This window comes from Nuphar pumila, chromosome 2, assembly GCF_984573655.1.
Source record: "Nuphar pumila chromosome 2, dmNupPumi1.hap1.1, whole genome shotgun sequence".
Classification (NCBI taxonomy): Eukaryota; Viridiplantae; Streptophyta; class Magnoliopsida; order Nymphaeales; family Nymphaeaceae; genus Nuphar; species Nuphar pumila.
In genome coordinates this window covers 93329537-93350255 of record NC_143250.1, presented here as the reverse complement: position 1 = coordinate 93350255, position 20719 = coordinate 93329537, and positions in this window count along the sequence as shown.

The window sequence follows — 20719 nt, the reverse complement described above, 5'->3', positions numbered from 1 at the left end:
TGGTCGGATATAAGGTTCAATTTTCAGTATGAAAGGCCTGTGCATATGGACATTGAGTGGATTAACTGGGTTTCCAGTAACTAGAACGTACATCTTGGACAGGCATGTTTGCTGAATCAACCGAGTTTGCTGTCGTGGGGGAGACGGGGAGACAGTCGCAGCTGGGCTATCAGAGAGAGAGAGAGAGAGAGAGAGAGAGAGAGAGAGAGAGAGAGAATGCAGAATGGCAGCCTGGGCTAAAGATCTACGAACTACAAATATGCGAAAATGTAATTCTTCGCCCGTAAACAAGATAATCACTGAGGGTTGAAGTGTTATCTTCGAAGGTTATGGAAATAATAGAAGCAAGTGGAAGCCCTCTACCACCGATTTTTTTTAGGATCAGAAAGTCTACAATGCAGAGCCCATCCAAAGCAAATGTGAACGGTGTCGCAGTCCCGCAGATATGCAAGGAAGAGACTACAAAGGGCGTTAGAATAATTCTTTCCATTTGGAGGACCTTTCTATTCGATACAAAAAGAGAAGAAAGACCGGCCTATGAAATGACACCTACCACCCTATTCCAATATTCCCTCCGTTACCTCATGAACAAGCAAAGCATCGTCCCCTTCTCTTTTGGCTTCTATTCTACTCTCTCTCTCTCTGAGCAAACTAACTGAACAAAAAGGTAAAAAGGTGCTCAAGATCGACTCATTTTAATAGCGAGTTGAGTCAAGCTTGAGCTCAAGTTAAATTAACCAAGTTCGAGCTGGTTCATCTAAAAGACAAATCATTGTTTCAAAGCTGGAAGTAATGGGATTTAAAATTCAGTCTTATTCAACGAAGCTCAAGTTTGCTTGTTTATGAAAAAAATACATTGTTTCAAAGCCGAAACCATATTGCTTGCAAGCTAAACACCTCAACTATTTATTCTACAGTACATTATGTGATCAATATATTTGTTAGTACTTAACCAGCCCAGCTGAGCTGAAACACTTGCTATTTGTATTCTGCTTGCCAAGCTTATTTTACAAGTTTGAACGAGCTCTTTATAAGCCAAGTACGAGCCAAACCATGAGTGGTTTTTTTCATTTCCCAGCCCTGTACCACTACTATAGTGACAAAACTCGACCTCCTACATCAAGCTATAGACATTTGGATTTTCGTTGCTAAAGACGGAAGTAATGCTGCTCCCACCCCCATTGCCACGGTTACTAGGGTAATCATCCATATAGTATTCCACACGATAGTACCGTGAATGTGGTGCTGTCCTGTAATGAACAGGTTCAGGTATCACATGCACGGTAGGCCTATAGGCGTAAGAGTAAGCATAGGTTGGAACATACAACCTGCCCCCGCAACTTGGGGCACTTCATGTTTCCCATGGTAAGTGTACCAATGTCCACTATATGCATTGTCCCTTGAGTGGTAATCTATGGGTTGGATATCTTCAGTGACTTTCTTTATCACTGTAAAAGCTGATGACTGTGGAGTGGATGTCTCAATGGGTGGTGTAGCTTCGGTAGGTGGTGGTGGTGGTTCTGGTGTAGGCTCTGCTGGTGGTGCAGGGGTAGGCTCAGCAGGAGGAGGAGGATTGATTGGCTGGCTCTGGAGTTGGTGGTGATGCTTCAGCTGGCTTTTGCTCTCCTTCAGTGAGTGGAGTTGCGGTGTCGGCTGGTGGGGTGGGGTGGGGTGGGGTGGAATGGGGTGGGGAGGGGGGGGGGGGGGGGGTGTTGAATCAGGCTTGGCTTCACTGAACTGTGAGTGAGAGCTTATGGTTGCTGTCTTGTTTTCTTTAAGGCCTTGATGACCAGTTGAGGATCAACCCAACCCAACCTACAATGGTCAGTTTTTGTTGAGGGAAGTCTATGTATTGCTCATATATACCTACAAGGGGAGCACATACCAACATGTTAGTTTTTCATATAAAAGTCCTCTTTTTAGAAATACCAAGCGAGGAAATTAAACAATATCATGACTCGAACTAATGATTATAATGTCTCACCATCAAGGCCATGGATAGCCTTCTGGATCTTTTTGAACCAAAGCAGGTTATATGTTCCCCCCCCCCCCCGAACAGGGCAGTTAGCTACATCTCATGATCGGGGGTCTCAAAGAGCACCACGTATGTAAGCATGTGCGTCTCGTATCCCCATGTTTGTCAGCATTAATTAGCGTTGGAGTTTGATGCGATTGCAAAGACTTAAGTACCCTCTCCTCCATTGGTGCAAAAAAAAATGACGGTTCTTGAAAAGGAGTGGTTGTAAAGACTTAAGTGCCCCGAAGATGATTATTTAAGACCCAGTCTCTGCACTGCAGGATTATCCGAGAAAGAAATCTCCCCTGAAGGAGGCCATGAACATCAACCCTCTTACTCTCTCTCTCTCCCTTCTATTTTTGCTTCTGTGCACATCCATTAGAAGATCATACATTGCTCCATCAAGCACCGACTGACCTGCACAGGAAGAGGGTCTGGGGGCTCCTCCCAGCGTGGGTAGCATCACCAGTGTGGGTAGCATCATTCAACTTGAAGAGTTATGGAGTCTGATTCAGAGCTTTTACCCTTACAGAAGGAGGGTCTGAGGGCTCCTCCCAACGTGTTCATGGCCTTTTGCCCTTACAGGAGGGGGGATTTACATTTCGTAGAACACCCGTCACCGGAACGAGATGAACACCCGTCACCGGAACGACGGCTCCGCTGAGACCTCCTCGCTAGGGAGAGGAAGACGACGTGGTGGAGCTTCTGCTGGCCATCCTCAGCGCGACTGCACCGACTGGGTTGTTGTCGAGGAGGAGGGCGAGAACGGTGACTCTTAGCTTGGGCAATCTTTCTTTTGATGATTGTGGTTGTAATGTATCGTTGAAGTTAAAATGGGGAATGAAATGACAATAAAATTTGCTGAAAATTTACAGAAATAAACTAGACTCAATAACGAAGACCCCACATTTTACGAATTTGGAACATGACCTCTGGTTAGAGAGATATGGCCCTGACAAGTTGGTCCTAATTCGGGTAGCGATTTACAACGATTTGCTTACTGAATAACATTACAAATCGCTATAGCGATTTGCGGAAACACTACAAATCGCTATAGCGATTTGCGAAAGAATCTACAAATCGCTATAGCGATTCACGGAAGACACTACAAATCGCTATAGCGATTTGCGATTTGTAGTGTCTTCCGCAAATCGCTATAGCGATTTATAGTGTCTTCTGCAAATCACTATAGCGTTTCGTTGGAGACCCGAAAATACTACAAATTGCTGTAGGAAAGCCCGATAATACTACAAATCATTGTTGGAAGGCCCAAAAAAAATTTGGTCCGGAGGGCGCTGCCCCCCGAGCCCCCCGCCAGGGGCGGCCCCCCCTGGACCCCCGCCCGCTGACCGCGCAGCGGGATCCGCGCCGGGGGGGAGCCCCCGAACCCCCTTCCTGTAAGGGCAAAAACTCTAAATCAGACACATAAGTAAAGAGAGAAGGGAGAGAGAGTGAGAGGGTTGGTGTTCATGGCTTTCTCCAGGAGGAACCCTTTACCTCCCTTGATTTCTTCTCTAGAGAAAGAGAGGGTTTTACAGTGTTTTACGAAGAAGGAAGAAGAAGAAGATGGCGATGGAGCAATGTAGGATCGTCTGTTGGATATGCACAGAAGTAGAGAGAGAAGGGAGAGAGAGTGAGAGGGTTGATGTTCATGGCCTTCTCCAGGAAGAACTCTTTGTTTCCCTTGATTTCTTCTCTAAAGAGAGAGAGGGTTTTACAGTGTTTTACGGAGAAAGAAGAAGACATGTTTGTCCTTTTTTTGAACAGAAAAAGAAGAAGACTTTGAAGAGTCAACATCATCCTCGACTTTCATGGATGGAGGACATGTTTGTCCTTTTTTTGAACTGTTTGTTTTTTCTTTTTTGAATGAAAGGCATTTTTGTCATTTTCTTAAACCATCACTTTATGAGAAGAATAGCAAGAAAGGGTACTTAAGTCTTTGCAACAACACCAGAGTCCGATGCAAAGTTATGTCAACATACACGGAAATACGAGCCCCATGTGCTTGTATACGTGGTGCTCATTCAAAGCCCCGAACACAGACGTGGGATTCAGTGAATCATCGGGGGCGAACATACACAACCCTCTCTTTTTGAACTGCAGTCCATCCTGACATGGATTTCAGTGACACTAGGCTTCTGTCAACATTGACAGACAAAGAATGGCCAGATTAGAATAACACCTATTACTAGTTTTTTGCGTAGTGAAATTGATCTGCTATTAAATTAACAGAATTAAAACTATGTTCTGAAAAACTATAGTGACCCTTGAACACCTACGATTTAATGCTTGAAATTACAAGCAATGTTTTTGAAATCAATGCATAAAAAATGCATTTCTCGACCAACCATCGTCTGAATGTTCAACAAATTATAAAGAAGAAATGTTAATAAGCAACCTTAAAACAAAACAAGGATCTTCAGATCACACAACACATTTCTTTTTTTATTTATTAGATGGATGAACCCGAGCCCCGGTAGCAGGTAAATCTTAGATCAACTCTCTCAGGGGTAAAACTCAGTGGCTAAGACCCTTGCCCCCAGGGCTTAAGCTGGGCTTCAGCTTAAACAAGTGGGTAACACCTGCGGGAATCAAACCCCGACTGACCCTCTGACAGCCTAGTCCGGCTCCAACTAAACTTGCTCAACAAAAAGATGTTTGGTTATTCCAAAACATTAATTAGGCAACCAGTAGAAAGAACCACATTTGACATTAAACAACCGTACTTGTACATAGATGGACTCTTGATACAAGAGGATATCATACCTCTGTATTCATGGCTCAGAAAGAGAGAGAGAGAGAGAGAGAGAGAGAGAGAGAGAGAGAGAGAGAGAGAGAGAGAGAGAGAGAGAGAGAGAGGTGTTAATTGGCATACCGAGTGTAGAGTGAGGTATATGTACACATGGAGGGAGGTGGGAAGAGATGAGAATATAGAAAAGTTGAGGCAGAGGATGAAAAGAATGGTATACAGTTTTAGCTTTATGACGGATATGTGATGTATGAGTGACCTCTCAAAATGTAAAATTCCGTGTCACATCAAGAAATGCGTGGAGGGGCTAAGCAGTGGCGGAGCCAAAAGTTTTTCGTTGGGTGGGCAGACTTCGGGTCTTGGGCACAATGCTATGATCTTGAAGGACGATCCTGCTGGGAAGGGATCAAGGAACTATTTGAACGTGTTGGATTTTTCAATTTGAATTTAGTAACATTCCCCATTAACTAGATTTATTAGCTATGTAACTGAAATACAAGAACGAAGGATACGGAGTCCTATGGTAATACGATAAACAACAATATGCCTTTTAATAACCAAAATGTTTAAAACTAACCTTTACTCGTTTACACCCACTAAAAGTGAACCTCTTCAATTATGTATTTTCTCTCACAGACAAAGATAAAGAAACCACAATCCATATACGAGTCTTGTTCACTTACCAAAGCCCAAACATGATATAGAATTCAACCACAATTTTTGGATTTTCAATATTCAAAATCAAAAAACTATTTTCATATATGCCACAACAATATTCACATTGAAATCTCTGAAATTGTTACCCCAAAATGAACTATAGAGACAAATGGATTGAAAAAAAGTGAGAAGGGTTTACCTTGAACTCCCGGAGGCGGTTTCACCATCAAAACAACAGTCAAATTGCCGATGTTGGGAAAACCAGCGGCCGGCAGGGAGGCAGAATGCTGCACAAAATCATCCATCTTTCCGTCCCCGCTGACGCATGCGGACACCGTTTTAGCTACCCAACGAGGCGAGGGCTCCTCCGAGAACTCAATCGACGGAACACTTGGTCCTGCTTGAAGGCGAAGCCAGCGGCAACGTGCTCAACATATAGTCTGGCACTTTGTAGCTCCCGTTAGGTAGGTTGTTGCTCGGCCTCCGACGAGGCGACAATGGCACCGGGACAGGGACCCCCCGTGCTGCCGCCTCCACGGAATGCCGGGGAGGCAGGATTATCACTGTGGAGAGCGTGTTCCTGGTCAGAGACATAGCAGAGATCGACAAAACGACTTCCTCCGCCGCGGCGGCATCAGAAGCGGAGCGTACATGGTCGGAGGCCGTCACGAAACCAACTTTCCACACCTTCGGGTCGATGACCGCCCACCCACCCTTCCTGGCGTCCATGGAGGCAGCTCTCTTTCCACTCTTCAATCCCCTCTCATAACCAATTAGAATCCTTCGAAACCATCCCTACAAGTCCAGCAAACAACAAAACCCTAAAACTGAAACTCCAAAACTAGGGTTTTGCAGACAGAAAACACCAGCATCACCGAGTCGAGTTGACTCGGCCGAGTCCCAAGTCAACTCATTTTCTAATTCTGGGGTGGGCGACCGCCCACCCCTGGCTCCGCCGCTGGGGCTCAGGTGGGAAGAAGCCCTTGGATCATTCAGGCAAAGAGGGACTTTATTCTTTGGGAGGCCACCCATCATTGAGTTATAAATTGTCAACCAAAAAAAAATTTAAAAGTGGCCAAATTTGTTTTCCCTTGGTCAAAAACATCAAAGCAGCTTTTGGTGGAGGATATCCAACTCTTTAGAAATTAGCTGGTGTTTCCTTGCTTTATATCATCTAATCTTCTTACTTTTTCTTTTGATAAAACATTGCCCTTGTGCACTAGCACCAGATTCCGTTATCTCATCATATCCCACATTACCCTCATCTACAGGACACATGTTCTTGTTTGCACGAATCTAGCCACCAGATGTTAGATCTGACCATAAATATGTCTACCACGGGTTATTTACTATGTTGGAAGTTTTTATCATGTCTAATATGTTATATAATTTGATTTCTAAGGTTCATAATTCATGAAGATAAGAATAGTTTAAAAATGATTTAAAACTTCATGTTAGAGTCTACTTTAATACATGAAAATATCATAAAAGCATTGAAAAGATACCCAAGAAAACATATGAACTTTTCTTTAAGGAAAAATTAGAGAGGAAGGGGGTGAGGAAGGAGCACTTCAAAGTGGAATAACTTTGGGATTCATGAACACAACAATAAGATGCTATGGACATGATGAATAAAGGATCAAGAGTGATTAAAGATGCTTTGATCTCCAATCAACAACAAAGTTTTCTTTATGATCATCTTCTCTATCACTTGATGATTCTTTGCTTGATTCTTCAGCCATGAATGCGTTTGCTTACACTCGGTCTTGGCAACTCGATGCTCCTCCAAATTCTTTTTCAACATCACTCTTTCCATGTAAGTCCTATGAGCCAAACTTGTCAGATACAGGGATCAAACTAAAACACAACAAAGATTGCCAATTGCAATCCGATTCATCTTTGTTCCAGAGAATCTGCCACCTCTCTCCATTCTGCAGCATCAAACAGCCAAACACACGAATCTTGTCAACATACTATGCATGTATTTAGGATAATGTGTTTGCATTTCTATGTGTGTAACTAAATTGCGTTGATGATACCTCTTCTTCCACGTGATCATCGAATTCCTGTACGTCCTCTTGAATCACCTTCTGAAATTCTTTGTACTCGTCTCTACATTGAAGAATGATTTGCTTATATCACAAAGAATAAAAAAAATATGCATCAAGTTTTGTACAGGGTACATTGTTGTATGACCATATTCTGGAATGCATCTTGATGATCTTTCATCAAGAATAGTTACATAACTTGCATGATATGACATTTTCTCAAAAAGCCGAAATGCACACACACATAGCACATCTTATTGACATCTAACAGTTATCTCTCTTCCCCTTTTTAGCTAAACCAGATTTTTCTGTCCCATAATCGCAAATAAGAATCATATCGCCGACCCCAATTGTTTTGGGATGAAGGCGTAGTTGTTGTTGTTGTTGTATAATCGCAAATAAGAATCCATGAAGAAAAATGTTAAGTGCAATAACAGCCTACAAAAACAAAACCAGGTTTCTCATATATCAAGCAATGGCGCACTGGACTAACTTTAGTTCATTACAAGGAGTTTACAATAGCTAATTTGCCACAATGGTTCAATACAACAATATTTTTGCAAAATAAGTGTTGCCCAACATGAGTATGATGCTGATGTAACCTGAATGAGGGGATCATGTGACTCTTATACGTGTAGTCTGATATTGTCATCATGATACATGATACACAAAAAGGTTGACACATTAAAACCGCAATATGCAAGCACCAAACTCTTAGCGAAAGTTTATTAGTGTTAATTTATTAGTTCAATTCATCTTAAGCAAAGAAGGATAAAGTTTAATGTCACCTCTCCAAACCCTGGTAAATGACACCCAACATTCATCTAGACCACAAACGAACCATATCCAGCAAAACACACACTTTAATGAACTTTTACACTGCAGAAGTTTTGTAATACTTGAAAAAGATGCAGTATAAGAAAAACTACTATGTAATGTCAAATTTAACAAGATCAATATGTTGGACCGGTTTTCAGATCACGCAGTTTCACAATCAGCATCATGATATAAAACATTATATAAATCATGATATGCAGCAGAATACAAATCATGATTAACAGTAAATCGAAACATAAACAGGGAGCAAGCAAGTCGGTTTTCGCATAATACCAAAATCTAGACAAAAGCAAATAGACAAACAATTGTATAGAACACAATAAAAACAACGAAAACATGCTAATATTGTATAACAGGCTAAGACGTACGAAAGTACTCCCCTTATAGAAGATTCACCCCCACATACAGTGCAAACAGGGTCCGACGTCCTTCCCCCAGGATACAATAGCCTCAACGATCAGAACCGGTGCACTCTGATGGATCGTCCTTCGAAGACAACCTCTACAAACCAATGTTGCAGAAAACTCCTTCAGGGAAAACTCAGGCGAGAGAGAGAGAGAGAGAGCAACAGGGAGAGAGAAAATACATGGCCTTTCTTCAGAATTCTGTGTGTCTAGCATATGCGTAACCCCAGCCCTAACCACGCTTTTATAACCTACGAACGGTTACAAAACGTGAAAGGGACCTGTTACGGAATCCGAGGCGCCTAGACTCGTTAACGGACTTCGAAGAGTCGATATCCGTTACAGAATCCAAAGAAACAAGACTCGTTAACGGACATGGACTACGAGGAGTCATGACCCATTATCATTTCTCATAACCCATAAACACAGAAACTTTGGGCAAAAAGGTACTTTGGTCTTGATTGGATATGGCCCTAAAGGGCCAATTACCCGAACCCGAACCCGGCCTGGCACGGCGGGCGCACACGCGCGTGTGGTAGTCATCCCAACCTCTTGTTCTTAGGAACAAGTGTAAGAGTTTACATGTAGGTTATAAAGCCTACAACAAACTCAAACACCGTCAATATGAGACTATTCCACGTCATCAAGTCTAACCTTTTCCAAACAACCCATGTTTTCATATTTGAATTCTCTCTCACCTCCTCTTTTTACATCCAACACAATACCATGGGCATGTAGATCAACATCCTTGTTATAAAAAAATCCTTCATGAAGAGCACCCTTAGTTTGCTCGACTTCTGAACCATGAACCGTTTTTGACACTGTACCATGTTGCTGGCTAGGTATGCCCTATTTCCCTTCATTTGTATCTGATATATCAAGAATGGCCTCCTTTCCATCCGAACTTGATAGTATGGGGGCTTTATTTGAAAGCAAAAATGCTTTCTTTTCATCTACCAAAGGTGATTGGACATCTAAGTTTGACAGACAATTATGGAGTTACAGAGTCTTTCTTATCGCCTGCCACCAGACATTCAAAAATTAGGATGGAGAACTATAACAGAGAACTATAAAAAATGGATAAAGTGTGTGCATAATGAAGGTGTGATTTACAAGAATTTTAAAAGAAATAAACAATACATATCTATCAAAAAGAAATTGTCAACCAGAAGGAAAGGCAATAGGAAAATATCCAATATCATTTCAGGTCATTCAAATTTAGAATGCACAAAGACATTCAACCTATGTCATATGGGTGCGGGTGCGACACGGGTGCGGCGCAATTTCAAAAAATTCGGACACAGGGACTCGACTATATATATATATATTAAAAAAATATATTTTAAATATATATAATTATATATATAATAATAAATTAACACTAAATTTTAAAGCAAAAATAAAAAAGAAATTCTTAACAACACAAACTTACCAAAATATAACACATAAAGAAGCTTATGAGTGTGATAAACAACAAAACTTATCATAAATTTGCCTCATCGTCTGAATTTGAGGGAAGAACAGGATCGATATAGTTCATGTTGAGAGTATGAAAATTATGTTCTCCCTCCAAGTCAAAATCTTCTGAATTTACATCCCAATTCTTGGATGGTCCACAACTGCATCAAAAAATGACTATATTAGTATCTAACTTAAAACTTTGAATACAAATATTTAAATACAAACTTTGAATACAAAGAAAAAAAAGTACCTATACTCTGCTTTGGTGCGACGATAAATTAATCGTAGATTAGAGTGAACATAAACCAAATTCTCTGCTCTTTTACTAGTGAGTTTGTTTCTTTTAATGTTTGAATTTGATCATATGTACTTCAATTTCTTTCACAACAAGATGATATAGCAGGTTGGGATAACAACTTCATTTCAAGCCGTTGCAGATTTTGTGTTTCTGATTCATATGTTGCCCACCAATTAAGAGGATATTTTTCGTCCCTTGCCACAAGTGCTGCTAAAGAATCAAATCTTCCAGTAGAAAACTTGTTAAACTCACTATTTACAACCTTAAACATGTGAGGATCATTAAAAAGTCTTACCAAACATATCATTCTATTTTTTGATATCTCAGGATCTTCATTTGGAGAAACACGACCAACACCTGCTGTCAACCATTTTTTTGCATAGTATTTTGGATTAAGAGAGTGTGTCATGCAATGCAAAGGTGTATTGCTTTTATCCCATCTTCTCACTAAAACTGAATGTACATGATTGTAAAATTCTGAATCATCAAGTGCAATATCTTTCTTCTCATGTTTAAAAATGATACTTTAAACTTTTTCAATCATATTGTCCCATATTTCATAAATTCTATGAAGCATGGGTACATCTCTATCAACTTCTCTCAAGATTTCTAAAATAGGCTATGTAAATTCAACATAATATGTAATTTTATCCCACCAAAAATCATCACAGATGCATTTTTTGATAGCTTGAGCCTTGACATCATCTTCAGTACGATAAAAATTCCAATCTTGATCAGCCACCATCATCATCAATGCATTCTTGAGTTGCTTAATTCTCTTCATCATAACAATGAGAGAAGCAAAACAAGTTTCAACAACTTTCAGTAAATTGAGATCAGAATACCTATTAAATATAGAAAGGGCATGATCATGGTTTACAACAAAATTTCTAATATTTCGAACATCATGCTCTATTTCCTCAATCCATAAGCACATTTCATGTGCATGTGTATCATCTTTTGATGGATTGCATATACTCTTAAGTGCCAAATTTAAACTATGTGCGACACAAGGAGTCCAAAAAATATGTGAATATGTATCTTCACTTGCCAAATTCATTTCTGCACGACTGCAAACTTGAGCATTGTCAGTAATGATTTGCACAACACTTTCTTCACCCACTTTTTTTATCACTTCGACAAATATTCTCTTTAAATATTCAACATCTTTATACTCTCCTGATGCATCAACAGTCTTCAAAAAGATTGACCCATTAAGTGAGTAAGCAATGAAGTTTATCAGTGGTCGCCTTTGTATATCAGTCCACCCATCAGAAACAATCAACACTCCATGTCGTTTTCATGCAAATTTTTGGGTCTTTAACAAGTCTTCAATTCTATTTTTTTCCTCTGCAAGAATGACTGTTCTTAGTTTTTTCTGAACTAGGAGGCACATAACCACTCAAATTACAATTAGCCAAAGATATAATCATATCTTTCCAGTATGAACTTCTAGCTATATTAAAAGGAATTGAGCTTGAGTAAAAGAATTGACCAATCTTTTTATCAATTTATGCTCTTGCCATGTTTTTGAATGACGCTTGTATTGTTTTATTGTTTTCCATCTTTCTTTTCTTTAAAAGCTCTTCTTGTATATCACTAGCAATAGGAAAAGATAGATTAATCGAATCATTTCTGATCTCTGCAATTTTCTTCTTTTCAGCTTCCTCTTGTTCTTTCTTTAATTGCTTTAACATGTCTTTGTTAACCCCAGAACATGACCTAATTTCTTGACCATGAATATGCAAAAGATGTGCTTTCACACGCGTATAAGAACCTGTGAAAACAGTCTTACATAGATTACAATGAAACTGCACATTCCCACCACCACCATCAGCTTTTATCCCTTTTGTCACAAGCGTCCAAAGTGGTTGAGAATCTTCTAATTCAGGGTTAGAACTTGAACCAAATGTATTGACACTACCGCTAGAACTTGCCATTATATCTGAAAAGTTAAAACTGAAAAGAAAATAAGTAAATAAAAATAGAATCTTCTAATTCAAGCCCTTGATGAACCTTGTCGAGCCCCTCTTCTGTGAGCAGAGGGGGGGAGGGGGCTGCCGGAAAATAAGAACAAGGCAGGCCTCGTTCTTATTTTTCGGCAGCCCCCCCCTCCCTGCACCCTCTGCTCGCAGAAGAAGGGCTCGACCCCTCCCTTTGCCTTCGATTCATAGAGGAGGGGCTCGGCTCCTCCTCGTTTCTCTTCTGTCCGGTGGGGCAAGGCTCGGCTCGACCTGTCAGCCGAGCCCCCTTCTTCCCCCCACTCCTCCTTCTTACACCTGCGAAACAAAATGGAAACGAGGAGGGGCCCCTCCTTGTTTCCCTTCTGTCTGACGGGGCAAGGCTCGGCCTGTCAGTTGAGCCCCATCCTTCCCCCACTCCTTCTTACCCCTATCAGACAAATGGGAAACGAGGAGGGGCCGAGCCCCTCCTCTGTGAATCGGAGGCACAGGGACCCCTCTTTTGCGAGCAGAGGGTGCAGGGAGGGGAGGGGGGGGGGGTTGCCAAACAATGAGAACGAGGCAGGGGCAGAGCACCCTGCCTCATTTTTTTTCCAGCAAGGGGCGGAGGCAAGGGGCTCCGCCACCTGCCGGAAAATGAGGAAGGGGGAGCCCCCTGCCGGATGAAGAGGAGAGAGTGGGAATGGGGGGCATACCTGTTGACGGATGAAAGGGGGAGACAGTTGCTGACGTCGCCTGCGGCTACGGTCGTCGGAGTGGATCGCCGATGAGAGGAAGCTACAAGAGATGGGGGGAGGCAAAATCGACAGGGTAAGCCCCTCCCCCTGTCGTAAACCCCTTTTAGGGTTCGAAAGAAAATTTGGATCTGGGTCGGGTCCAAATCCGAACCCGACCCAAATCCAAAACATATTTCAAAAATGGATATTTTTGGACTCGGTCAACGTTGACCGAGTCCAAAATGAGGATGGACTCGGCCTCGACTCGTTGACCGAGTTCGACTCAGCGTTGACCGAGTTTGGGCCGTGTCTTAAGCCGCACCCGTGTCTACTCGAGTGCGGCACCTCCCTAGTCGAGTCCGTGTAACAACATTCAACCATATTAATTTGATTGAATACAAAATTATAACTTAAAGTCCACAAACACAAAAAACAAAATAAGAAAGCAAAGTCAATAGATTTAAATGTCAAAAAATAAAAAACTGCAACCAAGAATAAAAGAAAAACACCACACAAAAATCACATTTTCTAACACCCAAAAGCAGAAAAACTCACTCACGCACCCAATTTCCTGCACAACCCATAAAAAATATGTAAATAAATGAGTAACAACCATGATTTTTAGATCCTCATAATTGCCAAAACTAACTTCCAAAGTTGATGCATTCAACTACATTAAAATAACTGAAATGAAATCTCCAACATTTTTTGAGTAAATGATTGAAATATTTTCCAAATAGCATGTTGTACCAAAATGGAATTTCCTTGATCATCTTGAATCACATATAATAACCACACACTCAAACAACACAGTCATAATAAAATGCAATGGTTTGAAGACAAAAAAACCTTCAAAAACTGGCACCAAGAATCCAAAGCTTCAAAAAATGAAAGAACTATCAAGTATGTAGCACAACTATAAAAAAAATTAATACATAATTTATGCCCAACAAAGACAACAAATATACAAAAAACAGAATGTGAACCATTTGCAATTACCAACACTAACACTGGTGATCATTGAAAAAATCAAACAAAAAGTAAAATAAGCTTTGTTGGGCACCAAAAAAAAATCACCAACGAACCTGAACACAAGAAAACATTTAGAGCGAGAGAGGGACCTCGTACTAAGGGAATTGTAATGGCACAACAAGAGTTGAATCGTCGAGCTAAATCTGGAAACCAACACATTCTAGTTGTTGCAACAAAACAAAAAATCCACAGCAAAACTAAACAAGAAAAATCCAAGAAAATCAAAATGGGTGACCCACTCAAGAAAATCCAAGAGAGAGAACCTTTCTAAATTTGTGATTTTTTGAGAGAGGAGAGTAGGCGGACTACTCTGCATATGGCCAGAAGACTCATCGGAAGTCGTTCGTCATTGATGGTGCGATAGATATCAACCCTCACGGTAATATGCATACCAACAGGGTCAAGAGAGAGAGAGAGAGAGAGAGAGAGAGCCGAAAAGCGATCAACGTTACTTAAAAGTGAAACTCAACAAAGCGTTGAGACCCACAAGCACAAACACAACAGCATAGCATGAGAACACCAAAAAACACAAAACAAAACACTCATAGAGGACCACAAACATCTATATGAGGATCGGTTTGTGGCAGAGGCAGGTCTTTGAGATATATGCGTAAGATAACATACACATCAGCCAAGACCCTATGGGTCAAACGGTTAAGGTTGAACAGGACATCCCGAAAAGTAGCATCATTTCTGGCCATCCATATGAACCACCACACTGTAAATAACCAAACTCTCCAAATAGTCCTCCACTTCTTTTCGCGTCTACTTATAGCAGGGCCGAGGATAAGATCTAACGCAAAGCAACCCTCCCGCACAACAACTGATGGAGCCCTCCAAGTTTTAGAAAACAATTCTTGAAACACTTCACACGACCAGAAAAGGTGTTGTGTAGTTTCTTCAGCCTGTCGACAAAGCACACACCAACTGGAAAACTGAAAACCCATCCTCTTGATATTGTTATGGGTCTGTACCAGCAGGGAATGAAAGCATTGGGTTCGGATGATCTGGTGCTCCAAAACTTGCCCGAAGACCATTCGTCGTCGTCTCTTGAGGCCTTCCTCGGCGCCCTCCTCGCTCCATGCGCCAGTGATCCCGATGTTAAATGTGTGCGAGGGAACGATTTCTCAAAGAACGCAAACAAAGAACTTCATTTTCGGCGATCATGAGAGAGGGACTCCATTCTTTTTATTTTTTATTTTTTATTTTTTCATTCAAAATTAACAGAAAATCAGCTGTTAATGCTTCCATTAAATGCCACGTGGCATTAAGTATAAGGAACAGTCACGATTGTAGCATGAGCCTTTTACTCATTTTCAGCATGACCCGATCTGAGTGACAAATGGGTCCAACCCGATCGTGGGACAACATGACAGCCAGCCGGTGACCCCCACTTCTGCCATGGAGAGGCCGCTTTGGAAATAGAACGATGCAATCACATTGCACATTTAAATATGCTGCTGCACTTGAGCACCCACCATCACTGTATTGGGGTGATAGAGGGTGCCGTGGTGCAGCAGCAATGTGATTGCACCTATTTACCCATTTACCCGACCCAACCCGTTTATTAAACGGGTTGGCGGGTCATGTCGGGTTACCCGTTTAATAAATGGGTCGGGTTCATGTTTGCCACAGCCAACCCGTTTAATAAATGGGTCAGGTTCGGGTTGAGGTATGCTGACCCGCTAACCCGCCGGGTCGACCCACCAACCCGACCCGATTGCCACCCCTAGGGGATATGTTTGAGTTTTATTCATATATAATTTATGTAAATTAATATTAGCCAATCTAAAACTTATCAATGCGAAGGTCTGGCAGACAAGAAAACTGGTCCTTCAGAATTCCGCATTTATGGTTGTTAAACTAATGACACTTTGGCTTGGTAAAATACATACTTTAGACCAACGTTGTCAGTATCGGTGTGAATTGGCCCATTAGTATCTTATTGGCGGAAAATCGATACGATACTAACCTCAATCGGCTAATTTTAATAAGATATTTCAAATGATTTTTTAATATTATTTTAATAGTTTTATACTGACTGCTATTGTAAGTAGGGATGCAAACGGGTCAGATTCTGCTGGATCTTTCCAAATCTGAACCTGAATATGAAATGTAAGCAGTGGATCTGAATTTGAATCGGTTCTGAATAAAATCCGAGAAGGTAAGGTTTAATCCGAGTCCAAAATACATGTGATAATACTGGATCTGAAAAAAAAATAGAACCAAACAACCTATTTACATGTAAAAAATGTAATTGGTTTGATTTTTGGATCAGATTATATCAAGATTCGACTTAAATTGTTGATCTGAATATGACCTGAATCCGAAAGTAATCTGATTGAACAAATCCAAATCCAGTCTCAATGTCATTTGGATTTTAAAGGATCCATATCCAAAAGACGTTAGATTTGGATCGGATATGCGACCATATCCAATCCATTTGCAGCCCTAATTATAAGTGTGTAAGCAAGCAGGGGGCATATTTTTTTGGTTTATTTACTTATTGTTGCTGTATTTTCTTTTATGGGAGAGGAATGTTGGGTTGGCCTTTGGTGGGGTTTGAAGTTTGAACAGACCCCCCCCCCCCCCCGCCGGCTGAGATGGTTCGCATGTCATTGTTGTCAGTCTCGGTTTCTGAATCAAACCGGTTTTCCGAAAAAGCTCAACTCGGTGGTATCGTCGGTGTTGTAAGGGGCCTGAACCGGCGCTCACTTCAAATAATAAAATTCGACTCGGCCAATTTGATTCGATGTCAAAATCATGCAAAATGGCCACGACATGGGAGTCTCACGCACGACCTACTCATCTTTTGTGGCAATGTTGGCCCAGCCTGGCTCAAGTCCACAATCTCACAGAGCTCACGGGCCCATAGATGGGCCCTAGGCCAGCCAACTGGCTCCTTGCCCATCATTTTTTCGACAGAGAAAGCTGGGGTTAGGCAGACCCCTACCAGTTATACAACTTTACCACTTGGATTCGAACTTGCAATGTCCCAACACAAGGTGACGTGAACTAACTACTCCTGCCAGATAAGCGGAGCCCTCTAATAACAGCATAGTCTGGCCCAAACCAGCAAAACCATGGGTAACCTGGCCAGATAACTAGCCTTTAAAGAATCGAGGCTTTTTAGGTTGGCAATAACTAATGTCATGAATATTGGTACTGCATCTTCTTAGCAAGGAAAGTATCACATCAAAATTATTATTTTTTTTAGAAAAAAAAAGTCAAGAAAAATCTAAAGATAGGGAATTTAATATAAAAAAATTGAAAAAGAAATAACAGTTACCAATTAAAATTTATTATATCTACATAAAAGATATTTAAAAGTGGACATCATTGTAAGAACTACTGCAAGATTATTTCAAAAATAAAGCAGATATTCCTTGTGTTTGTGCTTCATTCAGCATTTATTTAAAAACATTAATGTTTTTCCTTTTTCACGGGTACCCCGTGTGCTGCCCTTAATACCTTTCCTATAGGAGCCTATGACCACTATATACATATAAAGAGTACTCATTTTGTCACACACACACATATATATATATATATATATATATATATATATATATATATATATATATATATATATATATATATATATATATGGTAAATAAAATATGTTTACCAACCAAATATATTTACTGAACCAAGATTTTCATAGTTTTTTACTTTTTAAAAAAAAAAAAATCGAATTTAGATGTGATCTAGATGCTTGGTTTTATAGAAACAAACTCTTGGATCATTCAATTACGATGTATAAGAAGGATCTGGATTGAAAATTAACGGCTTAGAATTTTCATAAATATTCAAGAATAAAAAATCACATTTTTTTATCCCATTACGATGATTCATCTATTCCTAACAAATGGACCACACCGAATGCATATGCAGGGTTAGATTTATAAAAAACCTATAAAAATCTCAATTCATATCAACAAACATATTTGTATTCTCTCTCTTTATATATATATATGATTTAAATATTGATTCCTAGCATTTGGACAATGTTGGTCATGGTGACATGATGTAACTATATCTGAAGTTGTTTTGATCCAATCAGATCTGGTCGATGGATTCAACATTGTCCAAATGCTAGGAATCAATATTTAAATTATGTTTTCACCTAAAATAATGATTTTATTTATCTGTACATTATTATACATTGTATGGAGTTGATTTTTCAAGCCTTATAAACCTTTGCCTGAATAATATAATCTGACAATCTAGGGGAGCACTTGTGCCTCTGAAATTTACATCACACACACATATATATATATATATATATATATATATATATATATATATATATATATATATATATATATATATATATATATATAGAGAGAGAGAGAGAGAGAGAGAGAGAGAGTTTTCCTTTTTTCTATAAGACTAGTCATTTGGGTACATTTGGTTTGATCATGAGATTCACTTTCTCATGCACTTTAGAAAGTGAAACTCATTTGCTTTTTTTGCAAAAACAACCAAACTTAAAAGTACACTCATGATAAAGTGAATCTTATTTGCCTTTGAAATGAGCAAATGAGAGTTTTTTAGAAAATGAATCTCATTTGTACGAGAACTCCAAACTCATGAGACTTAGAAAGTGAATCTCATTTGTACAGTAGCCACAAGCAACGAAGCGTTTAAAGAAATTAAAAATTGAAATGATGACTATCTCTAGAGTCAGGACTGTTAACCCTTGGGGATGTCAACTATCAAGGGTCTCCATCCAAACATTGAACGGAATCAACAGCATCAATGCTTTCCAGGATCAACTCTGAACCCAATTCCTACTTGGGACCCATATCCAAAAAATGTGAAATGACCGTATGATATAGTTCTTAACAATCGGTAGCAGAACCATTATCTTCATATATGTAGGCGTAAGAGCACTGAGATCTCTCATGTTTATTGAGTATGGTTATGTCCGATAGATCCAAAACTAGATATGAGAGTCAAATGCCCATATTTGTTAGAGCTAGATGCCAATCCAGTTGATATGTCAACCTAGTTGGGCCTAGGTCTGGATCGAGATGCAACGAGACTTGACCCATAAATGGCGTATTGTTTTTATAAATGTAAAGAGATCATTAAACCAATAAAGAAAAACAACTACACGAGTATAGAAAGATTAGGATAGTCAATTAGTATTTTAGATATTCTTTTCTCTCTCCATTTTTTTTTTCCTTTGTGACCTTTGGAGATCTTATCTCAAGGGATCGTGGGTCATGGCCATAGTATCAAACGTTTTTATGGGCAATTTTTCATTTTTTCAAAAAGCTTGAACAAAAGACATAATTGATGACACCACTACTTTTTGCTACTGATAAGGAACCTGCCGAACCATGGAGGTCACTGCAAAGGTTTTCCTCCTCATACATTAGGGGTGGCAATCGGGTCGGGTTGGTGGGTCAACATACCTCAACCCGAATCCGACCCGTTCATTAAACGGGTCGGCTGTGGCAAACACGAACCCGACCCATTTATTAAACGGGTAACCCGACATGACCCACCAACCCGTTTAATAAACGGGTTGGGTCGGGTAAACGGGTTGGCGGGTTAGCGGGCGGGTTGACCCGACCGCCTAACCCGTTTATTAAACGGGTCAGCCGGTTTGGCGAGTTGGCATACCCCTAACACGAACCCGGCCCGTTTAATAAACGGGTTAGGCGGGTCAACCCATTTATTAAATGGGTTAGTTTAAGCCCAACCCGAACCTGCCTAAGAGGCGGGTTGGCGGGTCATGTCAGGTTTTGCCACCCCTATCATACATGATAAACTCCGAGTGAGCACCTTAGCAAAGAACATCCACCAAGACCAATGGGAGCTCTGCTTGTCTGGTAGGAGCTGCTAGTGCATGTCACCTTGTGTTGGGACGTTGCAAGTTCGAATCTCAGCAGCTTGCCTTTCAAAAAAAAAAGACATCCACCAAGGGTGCCATGATCTCGAGGGAATTGATTTGGGTAAAGCTGGGTTCTATCATCTTCCCAAGAACCGCCCTACCGGGCTAATCGTAAACAAATTTTCATAAGTTTTTTTTTTTCATTCATTAAATAATGAAATAGGGCTTGGAATGAAATTGCTGGATGATTAGATTGAATTATTCATCTAATCATGGCTTTTGAAACACATGGGAAGATTTAAGACTTCAGCTCAATGACTAATTCACTCGCCTAATACCTACGCCATACAACCCTAAAGACGGTGAAAGTGGAACGTTGCAGGTTCAAAACCCTGGTGGGGGTCTGCCTAACTCAAGAATGAAGAAATGATTGACATGATTGGCAAGTGAGTAAACGAATGAGAAAGGAGTGAGAAGCTAAAAAAATATACATTAACATGAAAACCACAAGAAAAACTATGAGAAAGGGAAAAAGAGAAGAAAGCAAGTTTAGAACAAAGGGGACAGGGATGGCAATGGACGGGGAACAACGGGCCCCGCCCTGCCTCTCCCCGTTTGGATCGGGGATGAAGGGCATGAAACAGGGATAGAGGCGGGGATGAAGGTTAAAATCTATCCCCATGCGGGAATGGAG